General features: G+C 32.5%; 1 long non-coding RNA gene across 1 annotated transcript; it reads left to right on the top strand.

Moving 5' to 3' along the window:
- Positions 1-1,491: 1,491 nt before the first annotated feature.
- LOC143055687 (uncharacterized) lies at positions 1,492-11,149 on the top strand. The gene is made up of 3 exons (XR_012972133.1): positions 1,492-1,860; positions 8,824-8,942; positions 10,656-11,149. It is a non-coding gene; the product is annotated as an uncharacterized LOC143055687 (long non-coding RNA).
- The last annotated feature ends 1,224 nt before the right edge of the window (positions 11,150-12,373 follow it).

Below are 12,373 nucleotides of genomic sequence, written 5' to 3'. Positions count from 1 at the left end.
TTCTATATACCTTTTACACAATTCTATATACCTTTTACACAATTCTATATACCTTTTACACAATTCTATATACCTTTTCTTAGTATCTGTCACTGAATTTGTGAGAATGATAGTAAAACTTATGAGATGAATACAACAAAAAAAGAGAAGAAGCTACAACTAATGTACATTGAGGTAACTCAGGTTAACATAAATATTACGTTAAAAGTATGTTATCAATTAGTTCAAATTTCTGTTAATTAATAATTACCGTTACGAAATCATTGCCTTGTTCTAGATCAAAATATGTGAACCGTAAGGCGATAATGTTACCAACACAAACTTCAATCGTCCAAGTCTCATGTATTCCATTGAGGTACGAAATTTGAAACCCTGGTGAAGAAATTTTTTCCCGAAATGTTTCTGAAAAGAAATTACGCAAATTATTATGCATTTGAATAAATGAGTGAAGAAACGTTTTTGGTATTTGATTACTGTCTGATACATTGTAATGATGCGTTGAAAAATTTGTTGTATGCAAATGTCAATTTCAATATTGTTATTAAATTATATTAGATCATTACCTTATTAAACATTGCTTGCCAGAGAGAACATTTTCTTTCTGCACAACAAATCCATTCTGCACGCTTTTGAGATGCATTATTCGATAGCCTTGTAGTGGACCAGATAATCGTAATTGATTATCGATAAATAATGCAACGTCAAGAATATTCGAATATTCTTTTCGTCAAAAAAGTGTGTGTACATAGAGTCTTCTCTTTAATGTTCTCATCGTAATAATTATCCCTTGCTTCAATGCCAGAAAATGCAGTATATCCTTATAAGTTATTCCATACATGAAATACGTGAAAATCAGGTCCATTATCTTTTGATGTTAATACGAACTGTAAATGCAAGCAATTTTATAGACATAAACTGTATGACTGACAGTTCTATGAACCATTTAAAAAAAGTCGCACGCTTAAGTTTCAGAGCTATATGCAAAATTTAAAAATGTTGTGCGCACAAGTTTAAAAAAGTTATGCGCTCAAGTTTAAAAAGTTGTGCGCACAAGATTTAAAGGTTTGCGCACAAATATTCATCATTTCATCTTTGGCACTTAAGGAGCTCCGTTTGAGAGTCCTTTATAAGACAGAAAAAAGTGTGTATCAATTTCAGTCCCCTGAAATTTTTTAAAATTTTGTCATCCGTCAATAAGTAATCAAGCTTAGTTGTTTCATCATTTATCATATTTATATTTCATGTGCTCTGCCAAAATGCTCTGATATTATCACAAGAATAACATTTAATCTTCCAATTCAATATCTGTCATTCTATCTATAACTCGAATTACCACTATTCATTTGAATACGTCACAACATCGATCACTTCGGTTTATGTTCAATATTGCCTTTTCTTTTGTTAAAACATAGCTTCAAATATTCCCAAGGTAAAACAGACCAATCAACACATACTACGCATCGTATAACGTCAGCGCATAGTAACCACATCAGCATTCAAAGCACACTATTGAAGGCAATCATATTTGAATGCTTTGCGTACTAACAAGAATTATGATATCTATCATAGTTATATGTATGCATATGATGTCCGTTGCTGTATTAAGTGAATCAAGATTAAGATTTATCTCAGCGCACCATAAACCTGAATATGACGACAAGTATGAAGTAGAGAACGCCATTGGAGCCTATCTTGTTAGATTTGTAGGGGGATGCGGTATAAAATGTGTATCAAATACGCGTTGTTTATCATACTTTTACAACCATCTGACAGGAATGTGTATTTTACACTCAGATTCGTTCACCCATACTGTGATGTCATCGTCAGCGAAAGGGTGGAAATTTTACCTTTCACAAGAACGTAAGTCTACATAAATTTATGTACAAGGAACTTCGCATTTTTGTGTTTTCAGAAGTTTAACCCTAGTATCTATTCTGAGTGTATTCACAACAATTGTGTTGATGCCACTACTGATGGATAATTTCCTTCCCGTGTGTACACCAGCCCAGTAATCTGCATTTGTGTGTTGACATGAATTATCATTGTTAAGGTCATATGAAAATTATTTCTGTACAAAACAGTATCTTTTTCTTTTTTCTTCCTTGTCTCCAGATCTATCTCCTCGGTAACATTGCTTCATGTATCTGGTAGTATTGGACTTCTTCCTTGTCTCGAGATCTATCTCCTCTGTATCATTGCTTCATGTATCTGGTAGTACCGGACTTCTTCCTTGTCTCAAGATCTATCTCCTTGGTAACATTGCAACATGTATCTGGTAATATTGGACTTCTTCCTTGTCTCGAGATCTATCTTCTTGGTAACATTGCAACATGTATCTGGTAGTACCGGATTTCTTCCTTGTCTCGAGATATATCTCCTTGGTAACATTGCAACATGTATCTGGTAGTACCGGACTTCTTCCTTGTCTCGAGATCTATCTCCTCGGTAACATTGCGTCATGTATCTGGTAGTATTGGACTTCTTCCTTGTCTCGAGATCTATCTCCTTGGTTACATTGCAACATGTATCTGGTAGTATTGGACTTCTTCTGAGTGTATTCACAACAATTGTGTAGATGCCACTACTGATGGATAATTTCCTTCCCGTGTGTATCACCAGCCCAGTAGTCTGCATTTGTGTGTTGACATGAATTATCATTGTTAAGGTCATATGAAAATTATTTCTTGACAAAACAGTACCTTTTTCGAAATATTAAGGATTTTTAACTCCAATATTTGGCCCTCAACTTGCGGCAAAGTTAATATACCGCAATCATTTGGCTTTCCAAATACCGTTTCGATTCCTAATATCACTGAACAGACATTCATTGTCGAAATCCGGATATAGTGTACAAATGTTTGCAACTCATGATTGCAGTATACCACCTTTTCCGCAAGTTAATTGTTTTCTGTTTGATAATAAATTAATAATAAGATCCAGTTTATTATATCTGGTGATCCGTTTATTTGGTAACCGCCAATGGCATTCAACATGTTCAACATCACTTGTTCGACCTGTTAGTGAAATGCGTTTTGTTTAAATATACTTTTTCACTTGTTTGGTCTTTGGAAAAATGTTGTTTGTGCTGTATTATTGTGCGACCGAAAGCTTCATTTTTATGAAGCCTAGGTGGTCGTGTGGTCTAGCGCGCCGGTTACAGTGCACGCTATTTGGTGTCACGGTATCTCATTAGCATGGTTTCGAATCCCAGCGAGGGAAGAACTAAAAAATTGTGAAAGCAAATTTACAGATCTAACATTGTTGGGTTAATGTTTAGACGAGTTGTATATACAGAATGTACACAGCCATGTATCACCATAACTGCTGGTGATCCGATGGAAAAATCTGTTGAAGAGTTTTCACTGGTTCAGACGTACTTATAAATATAATCCTTTCTGTGACTGTATCTTACATTAATTTGTAGGATCCTTTACTATAGATAATTTAACTGATCTGTAAAAATAACATCTTCATGCCTTATATATCATGTACTGCAGTACGACGCTAGATTAAAACTGACGTGGAAAGGTAACACCCGGCCACCAAAAGCTTCATTTTGATGAAGCCCAGGTGGTCGTGTGGTCTAGCGCGCCGGTTACAGTGCAGGCAATTTGGTGTCACGATATCTCAGTAGCATGGGTTCGAATCCCGGTGAGGGAAGAACAAAAAATTTGCGAAAGCAAATTTACAGATCTAACATTGTTGGGTTGATGTTTAGACGATTTGTACATATAAATATATATATACAAATTATATTATAAGCGTCAAGATCCCTAATAAACCTTGAGATGAGGAACTCAGATGACGTAATTAAAAACAAATATTAATTCGCCATACAATTGTGGATGCTGTGATTTTAAAAATAGACATGAATGAACAATAAGAACTGTTTTAGAGAGCTGATGTAATGAGAAAAGAAATATGTAGATTTGACCTTTAATAAATTATTAGAAAGGACAAATTTTTTATTGAATTTTATGATCAAAATTTTGGGATTATTTCATGAGGAGAGTGACATTTTTCACCATCTGCCGGGGTTCAGCAATTTGCGAAAAAAAGTAATCTCACTTGCCACCTCGAAAATATAACCAGACATGTATAAATGTATCAGCTTCGATATGAGCCACCACACATATTCAAGTAAACGATATTGACTGCGCAATTGAGTAAAAAGGTTACCATTACCGCCTATGTAGAATTAATTGCAGATGTTGACCCATATGTCTCAGATATTATGTTTCGTAATAAAAAATTGTTAATTAATTTGACAAAAGTTGTTTAACTTTAATCAATAAATTAAAAGATGATTACGTGACAAAAATTGGGTTTTAGTAATCTCGTAAATTATGACATGTTAAATGGTCGTATCTATGCAATTAACAGTAAAAGTAACTTTCAACATTTTTCCTATTATTTATGGTCAGACCATATGAGTGTATACGCACTTAATTTGTCAAATATTAGTTATAAGATGTTTTGGCTTTTTTTATGATGGTATGTCTTCGATATTTTATTCTGAACGTTCATAGACATGATAGACTCGATCAAGACTTTGCATTATTTCAAGACAACAGTATATTGTTGAAGACTTATCTTTCCCCTAGATTTCTTTTGGTTATTTTCATCGTTGGTTACCGACTCATTGTTGTTTACCCAAAACATTTTTATTCATACATGTATGTTTCATGGTCATGAACTGTAGTATCTGTGTATGATATGTCTAAGGAAGTGACCAATTTACTTAAACATGAACGAAATCAAAACGGATTTACAAGTTGTGAGCATGTATAAACTATCGTCGTTTCTTATTTGGCTAAATCATCAGTAAAGCTATTACTAGCTATCTCAACAGAATAAAATGTTTCTTATAGTTTTTGTGTTGCACATATATAATGTTGATATTCAATCAATTGTCCTCTTGCACTGTTCATGACGTTGGTGTGTGAAATCAGATCTGAAGTTTAACCGCCCAAATCAGAGAATGGAATGACAATAGTTTACTCATACGAGCTCTATGGAGTTAGTTGTTACTTTATTTTTCTTATTCTTTTCTAACATTCGAAGAACAAATCACCTAAAGAAATTTCCTGTAAATAAATATTTAAACAAGACCTCAATGCACATGCAATCTTTTAATTAAATGCATATACAAAAGGTGATAATATTATCAGAAAGTATCATAAGTCAATAAACATTGAACATATTTATACACAATATTTAGGCTATAATCGTAGGATTATAACACTATTGTGTATCTCTGTCATGGTATCTGTCAAATTAAAAAAAAATCTTTTTTTTTCTATGAAGTTAAGATGTTGCACAAACATTTGCAAAGTAAGAAAATCGGATGGGATGTAAGTTATGCAAGAATCAAATACGTGAACAATTGGTCGTTTCAGAATCTAATGAATTCTGGGTAATATTTAAAAAGTGTACACCAAAACGTCATGATTGGTTGAAAACGTTCTAAACAATGGAAAATCAACCAATAACATGACGTTATTTTCATTTTAGGGTACGAACAATAAAATTACCCACAGTCCATTAGATTCTGAAACAGCCAATTGTTCAAGCACGACTACAAATATGTGTATAATTGGCCATGTCATAAAAGTATAAACGTATAGCTGCTGTCGGGAAAATTTTCCTAGTCTCCTCATCCGAATAAAATGGATTTTTGTGTTGCAGAAATTTAATGTGAAGATTGAATCAAATATCACCCTCCTGCACCGTCATGACGTCGGTGTTTTAAATCATCTATGAAGTTAAGCCACCGATGTTAGATATTTTCAAAAGTATAGCATTAAATTATTATTCCATTTCCAATATGTGATGGTATTTTTCAGAACATATAAAACGTCTATGAATAATTCAGATATTTCCTACGTACAATAATAATACTATCGTGTATCTTTGTTATGGTATTGATTTGTCTAATTATACAAATTATATTTTATAGTAAAAATGTTCTAACTAATAGTTACAAATTGGATATTGCGTACATGGTTAAATATACGCAAGAATTCAAATTAGTTTTAATAATTGATCAAATACGTTTACAATTTGTTTTGCATATAAATGAAGGCTAATTTAGTTTATCAATGTTTAAATCTCGTTTATTGATCAAGAAGAGAAAACTCAAATTAACAAACAAACACTGAGGAAATCGTATTCACTCAAAAAAGAGCGATACCTAGGGGGTCGACAGAGTGAGCGTCTTCTCATGTGCATTGTCACCCGCTATCCACACTCAGTCAAAATTTCACAATCGTGAAAAGGACAAAATCGGTAAAAAATACAGATCACAACACTAAACTGATTTCTAAATATCTTAGACAAGCATGTCCTTCTAAGTTGAGACAGCGACATGTCATCTTGGTCAACCAAATATAGACAGTGACAGTTATGATTATGGCTTGTCAATTTCAGTTGTTCTTCCTCATAACTATGTTGGAGCAGTTTTCGTATAAGGATGTTACCATTGGTAACAAAGTCCATATAGTCTGAGCATACAAGCTTGTAACGTATTTACTGATATAAGCAAACTACATACGATGAATTTTTGCTAATGTTACTGCTGAGAAATGGGAATTTGACAGTTGGAAATATGAAATCATCACGTTTGTGATAGACTCTAGTTTGAAGTTGTCCATATGTGTCTTTATCGGGGTAATGGTCAAGATATGAAGCATACATTCTACTTTCGGTATTGTCATTAATATGAAGTTCATGAGATGTATGAATGTGCTTGTCCATTATGTATCTCTGTTGTGGTATTGAATGGTATAACTGGTATCAAATCTCACTAATGCGTGGTTGAACTAACCTATACAAAGTCAAATTCACACTAATGAGTGGTTGACCTAACCTATACAAAGTCAAATTCTCACTTATACGTGGTTGAACTTACCTATACAAAGTCAATTTTACACTAATACGTGGTTGAACTAGCATATACAGAGTCAAATTCTCGCTAATACGTGGTTGACCTGACCTATACACAGTCAAATTCTCACTAATGCGTGGTTGACCTAAACTATGCAAAGTCAAATTCACACTTATGCGTGGTTTAACTAACCTATACAGAGTCAAATTTACACTAATGCGTGGTTGACCTTACCTATACAAAGTCAAATTCACACTTATGCGTGGTTTAACTATCCATACAAAGTCAAATTCACACTAATGCGTGGTTGACCTAACCTATACACAGTCAATTTCTCACTTATACGTGGTTGAACTAATCTATACACAGTCAAATTCTCACTAATACGTGGTTGAACTATCCTATACAAAGTCAAATTCACCCTAATGCGTGGTTGACCTAACATATGCAAAGTCAAATTCACACTAATGCGTGGTTAACCTAACCTGTGCAGAGTCAAATTCACACTTATGCGTGGTTGATCTATCCTTTACAAAGTCAAAGTCACCATATTTATTTTAGTATTATAGTAATAACAATTTTTTTAAATACTGATTTGAACTAAAGTTTGGCCATTTTGCGTTGGCTTTTCTGATTCAGATATCAAAGAAATCTAGTGTTCCCACGCAGCATATAAATATGCTTGTCAATAGTAAGGTACCTCGTTTTTCGTACGTCATATCTGAATTTGAATGTACTTGTATACAGATTGTTTAAAAAGGATACAAACAATAAAAATCTAATGTGTTGATATTGTCCAACAATATTCATCCTGCGTGAAATTTTGACGTTTACTCTGATACCAAAAGGTCACTTTAATTGAACTAGATACAATTTTAAAATTTTAGATGAAAAGTACAGTGATACTGATAATTTGTCAATAAATATCCGAATGTAATTATCATCGAAAGGCAAACTTAAAACACTATAATGGTTGTTGTCTTATAGAAGATGAGTATATGAAATGTTCTATACCAAGAATGTATCACCTTGGCTGTTTTTTGCAAAACCTTTTGGAATTGTTGGTTCTCAATGCTCAGCAACTTTGTATATATAAGGCCTTTTATTTATTTTTTATTCGAGCGTCACTGATGAGTCTTTTGTAAACATAACTCGCGTTTGGCATACAAAACCAAAAGCCTGGTATCTTTGATGGGCTTTTGATATAACGATTATTTGATTCGCCTCTCTTTATGACACCATTTATACAACAATCTTTTGTTAATAACATGAATAACAACAAAATGTTATTCGTGCGAAGTCCGAAAAAGAAAAGCAAGTTTGAATGCAACCTGGTTGGATTTATTGTAAATGATTAAATAACGTGCAATGAGTGCATCAATAATGAGACTGATTTCTTAAGATTTAATATCGCCCCTCTTCTTAAATAAATATTACAGTTGAATTATAATTAATAGGCAACAGTAGAAGATTGCTGAGAAAGGAAGAATTAAATCTATAAATATTTTTATTTCAACTATTAGTATGCATAAGAACTAAATGAACTAATAATATTGTGGGAAAACTTTATGCTACACTTTAGATGTCTTCGTGATATTTGTCTATGGTTGTTGTTACATTTACGCATACCATATATTTATATTAAAAAAGCAATGTATTGATACAAGACTTATCAACAGATATTATTTCTATTATTGTTTCACTTTTCAGGGCACAAAGTATCTCGGCAGTGGAATGAACTGACTTAAATTACCCCGGGTCGTCGGCTTACCTTCGCCTTAACTTGAGATACCCAATCTATACTTCCTCGGTGTGTACTTTTTGGTTAACTACTGACTTTCACTCCCCCTGATTGTTTTGCAATATTATTGTATGTTCTTGTCTAACAAACTGATTTTTATTGTTTCATTGTTTTTTTCTTATCTGTCATATTTCAGGATTCATGTCGGAATGTTCATTGGGTGGAGGAACCTGTGACGAGCTTGATAGTTGTGATGGAGCCCATAGCACTGGCGGCTGCAGTTATAGTTCAAATGCTGTATGTTGCTTTGACAAGGTATTAACTATAGATTTGTGTCAATATTATTGCAGACTTAATAATATAATCGAAACAATAATAATTGTTCATATTATTGCACCGGAAGCGACAATGAAGCGTGAGGCAAATATTTTTGACAATTCAAAACGTGTTCACAAATTGCTGATAACCACCAAAACGATAAAGTTAGATAAAGGCAAAATAGGAAAAGGAATCAGTTGTTTGTCAATTTGAGAAACCTTGCTAATTTGCTAATGGCTGAATTAGTTTTTAAATTTGAACTATGGATTGATCTACGTGACATCGATTGAAATAGGAAAATATAAGTAACGGGAACCTGAAAAAAAGCATTAGATAAAATAACTATGCAGTGCAATGATTCTCTTATCATGTTAAGCAAACTCAAACATTCTATCCGATGAATTAAGTAGCCAAAGTCGAGGATTTCAACTAAACATGAGGTTACGTACATAATATTTAAAAAATCACAACGACATACATCATGAATGATCAGAACTGGTTAAAAGTACATTCAAAATCTTAAATGAATGTTTTAGAGATGTTGTCATCTTTACATCAGGGTTTGCAAAGCATGAATAGAATACAAACGTTGTTTAAAACAAAAAAGAAGATTCACAAATCAATAGTCTATTTGCCAATTACCGATTTGATTCCTTTATTACACACTTTTAAAACAAATAACTTCCCTTTGTCAATCGTAGACTGGTTCCATACCGGACAAAAATTGCTTTTGCCAATGCAAAGCATGATGAATTGAAAGTGATGTATCGGCGGTTTAACAGATTTTTTATGAAAAATAATTTCTGATGTCAAAGGTATTTAGCTTAACAACAAATTAATGTAATTAAAAGATTTAAAACCCTTAAAGATAACTCACCTTACGCATAGGTAAATTTGCTCTTTCTGCTAGCTCTCCATTGTAAATAAAAATATTATGTCCCACATAAGGAAGACAACTTAAAGAAGGGATGTCTAATTACAGGGTCAATTACGGGAATTGGCAAATAGCCTATTAAGAGGATAATTAAAGTTAAATGAAAAAAAGACAGGGTAATTTTTTACGATTTTTTGCATTTTTTATTAATGAAAACCTATTTATTGCAAACGTTATTTTCATTGTGAGTTGTTAAAAAGTGTTAATTATACTATAAGCATTCAAAAAGTGATCAAAAGTACTAAAAAAATAGCTTTTTGAATATTATAAAAAGTAAAAATCAAAAAAAACAATTTCTGAACTCCGAGGAAAAATCAAAACAGAAAGCCCTATTCAAATGGCAAAATCAAAAACTAAAACAGATCAAACGAATAGATAACAACTGTCATATTCCTGACTTGGTACAGACATTTTTTTAGGTAAAAAATGGTGGATTAAACCTGGTTTTATAGCGCTAAACCTCTCACTTGTATGACAGTCGCATCAAATTCCATTATATTGACAACGCTGCGTAAACAAAACTAACAGACATAATGGGTTTAAAAGTCAAAATTAGGGGTACAGCAGTCATCATTGTGTTATAATCTTAATCTTATAAAAACAAACAAATGTTATACAAAGAAGCACAAAAAGGCACATATCAAATTTATCGATGGGACCAAATATGGTTATATAAACCTACATCAAAGCCTCTATATTTTATGAATAGATCTATGTAAATGTGATACGTTTATATATTTGACCAATTCACTGGACCATTATTATCTGTTTTGCAGTCATATGGCAGAGATGGGGTATGGCCTGGATACTACGTACAAAATGGTGTTCAATACTCCTGGTCGATGTCTATACAGTTTGACCGAAATTCCATAACCGGAGGAGGATCCGATAGTGTTGGCACTTTCACTATTGACGGATCTTTGAATCCATTGTCTAAGGATATCAATTTTGTGAAAGCGTATACTTCTCATAATGTATCTTACACTGGTCAAGTAACAGCTGACGTGTGTACAATGTATGGTCAGTATACAGTTGGAAGTACAACTGGAGCTTTTAACATGACAATTTGTACTTGAACATTTTCAATTTTGTTTTTATTTTATTTTTTTGCTAATATTTAGCTTGACACATCTGTTTCTGCAATAAACTTTTAAATCTGAGTACGTTAAGGTATGTTTTGTAATTGATGTTTAAATTGCCATCGGGCATACTACATGGTATTTAGGAAAATAAGTTAGGTCAGAGCATAAATGTATGTAAAGAATGTACTCCACTGAAGAGCCAAAAATTTGTAGAATTTTGTTTTTCCTAGTCTGATTTTTGGGTTTATATGACTGTAAAAAGATAATTGGGAAAACAAATAATGGTGGTGCACTTCTTATTTTGCTACGACCCTTTGAAAGTACCCAATTTTGATGATTTTCCCATTTCTTATCATTTTTTGGCTATTATCGTGAAAAATATCACAGTTTCATAATTAAATTTTTTTTCATACTTTCAATTAAGATGAAGTGGACCAATCTGAATAATTTTAACTTGAAAAAACTATAGGTGTTATCATATGTTGATGTTTTTTTCGTGTCAAATTACTGTCAATTTGGTTAATTTGTATTTTTTCTCTGTTTTAATAATTAAATGCATATTATTTCAACTTTTTTGGTATAAATGATAATTGAAATACATATGTAAGAAATTTGAAAATAAAAAAGTGATATGGGATGTTCATCTTCCTGGTATAATCATTTCTTGTACTTCTCACCCATTTCCACAAAATTTTGGCAAAAAAGACTGACTTGATTAATAACAAATTTGAAACATTAATTACTCAAAAACTGTTTGTTGTAAATACACAATTTTTGCACAGAGTTTAGTTTGATTATAACAATTTCAAAAGATATACAACAGATAACAAAGGGTAGCCGATCATGACACAAAGTCGGTACATGCATAACATACCGCGTTTAAAAATCTAATCGCCATCTCACAGTCACAGTCAAAATATTTAAGTTGCTCTTGTATTCCTGTTTTTATGTTGCTACAAAAACCACAACAATTAACAAAGGTATTTTACCCATAACTCTTTGTTTGACATGTTGCGTATAAAAACACATCTCCTCAACCAAAATTGATTAATGCATGGCCTATAGTAGAATAACCCATATGCTCATATGCAAAAGTCTTATCAATGTCGTCAGAATCAAATTTAAAAAAATAACAGTAAAAAAAGCATTGAAACCTAAAATCAGACTCGGGCCTACTTTGTTACGGGCAAAAATACTTATTCTTTTTTATTGATTTTAATTGTTTATTCACATATTTCAGATAACAGAAAATGACCGTTATCCGTGATATTTATATTCAACATAGCACCCCTACATTTTAAAATTCACATTCTAACTTTTTTAACGTGATGTAACAGTTTGTTAACCAACACGATGGGTGCCACATATGCAGCATGATCAACATACCCTTCCGGGGCATCTTGATGGAAACC

This window comes from Mytilus galloprovincialis, chromosome 12 (genome assembly GCF_965363235.1).
Source record: "Mytilus galloprovincialis chromosome 12, xbMytGall1.hap1.1, whole genome shotgun sequence".
In the NCBI taxonomy this organism is placed as follows: domain Eukaryota; kingdom Metazoa; phylum Mollusca; class Bivalvia; order Mytilida; family Mytilidae; genus Mytilus; species Mytilus galloprovincialis.
Note: the sequence above shows the minus strand (reverse complement) of the source record. Positions and strands in the feature narration are given on the sequence as shown.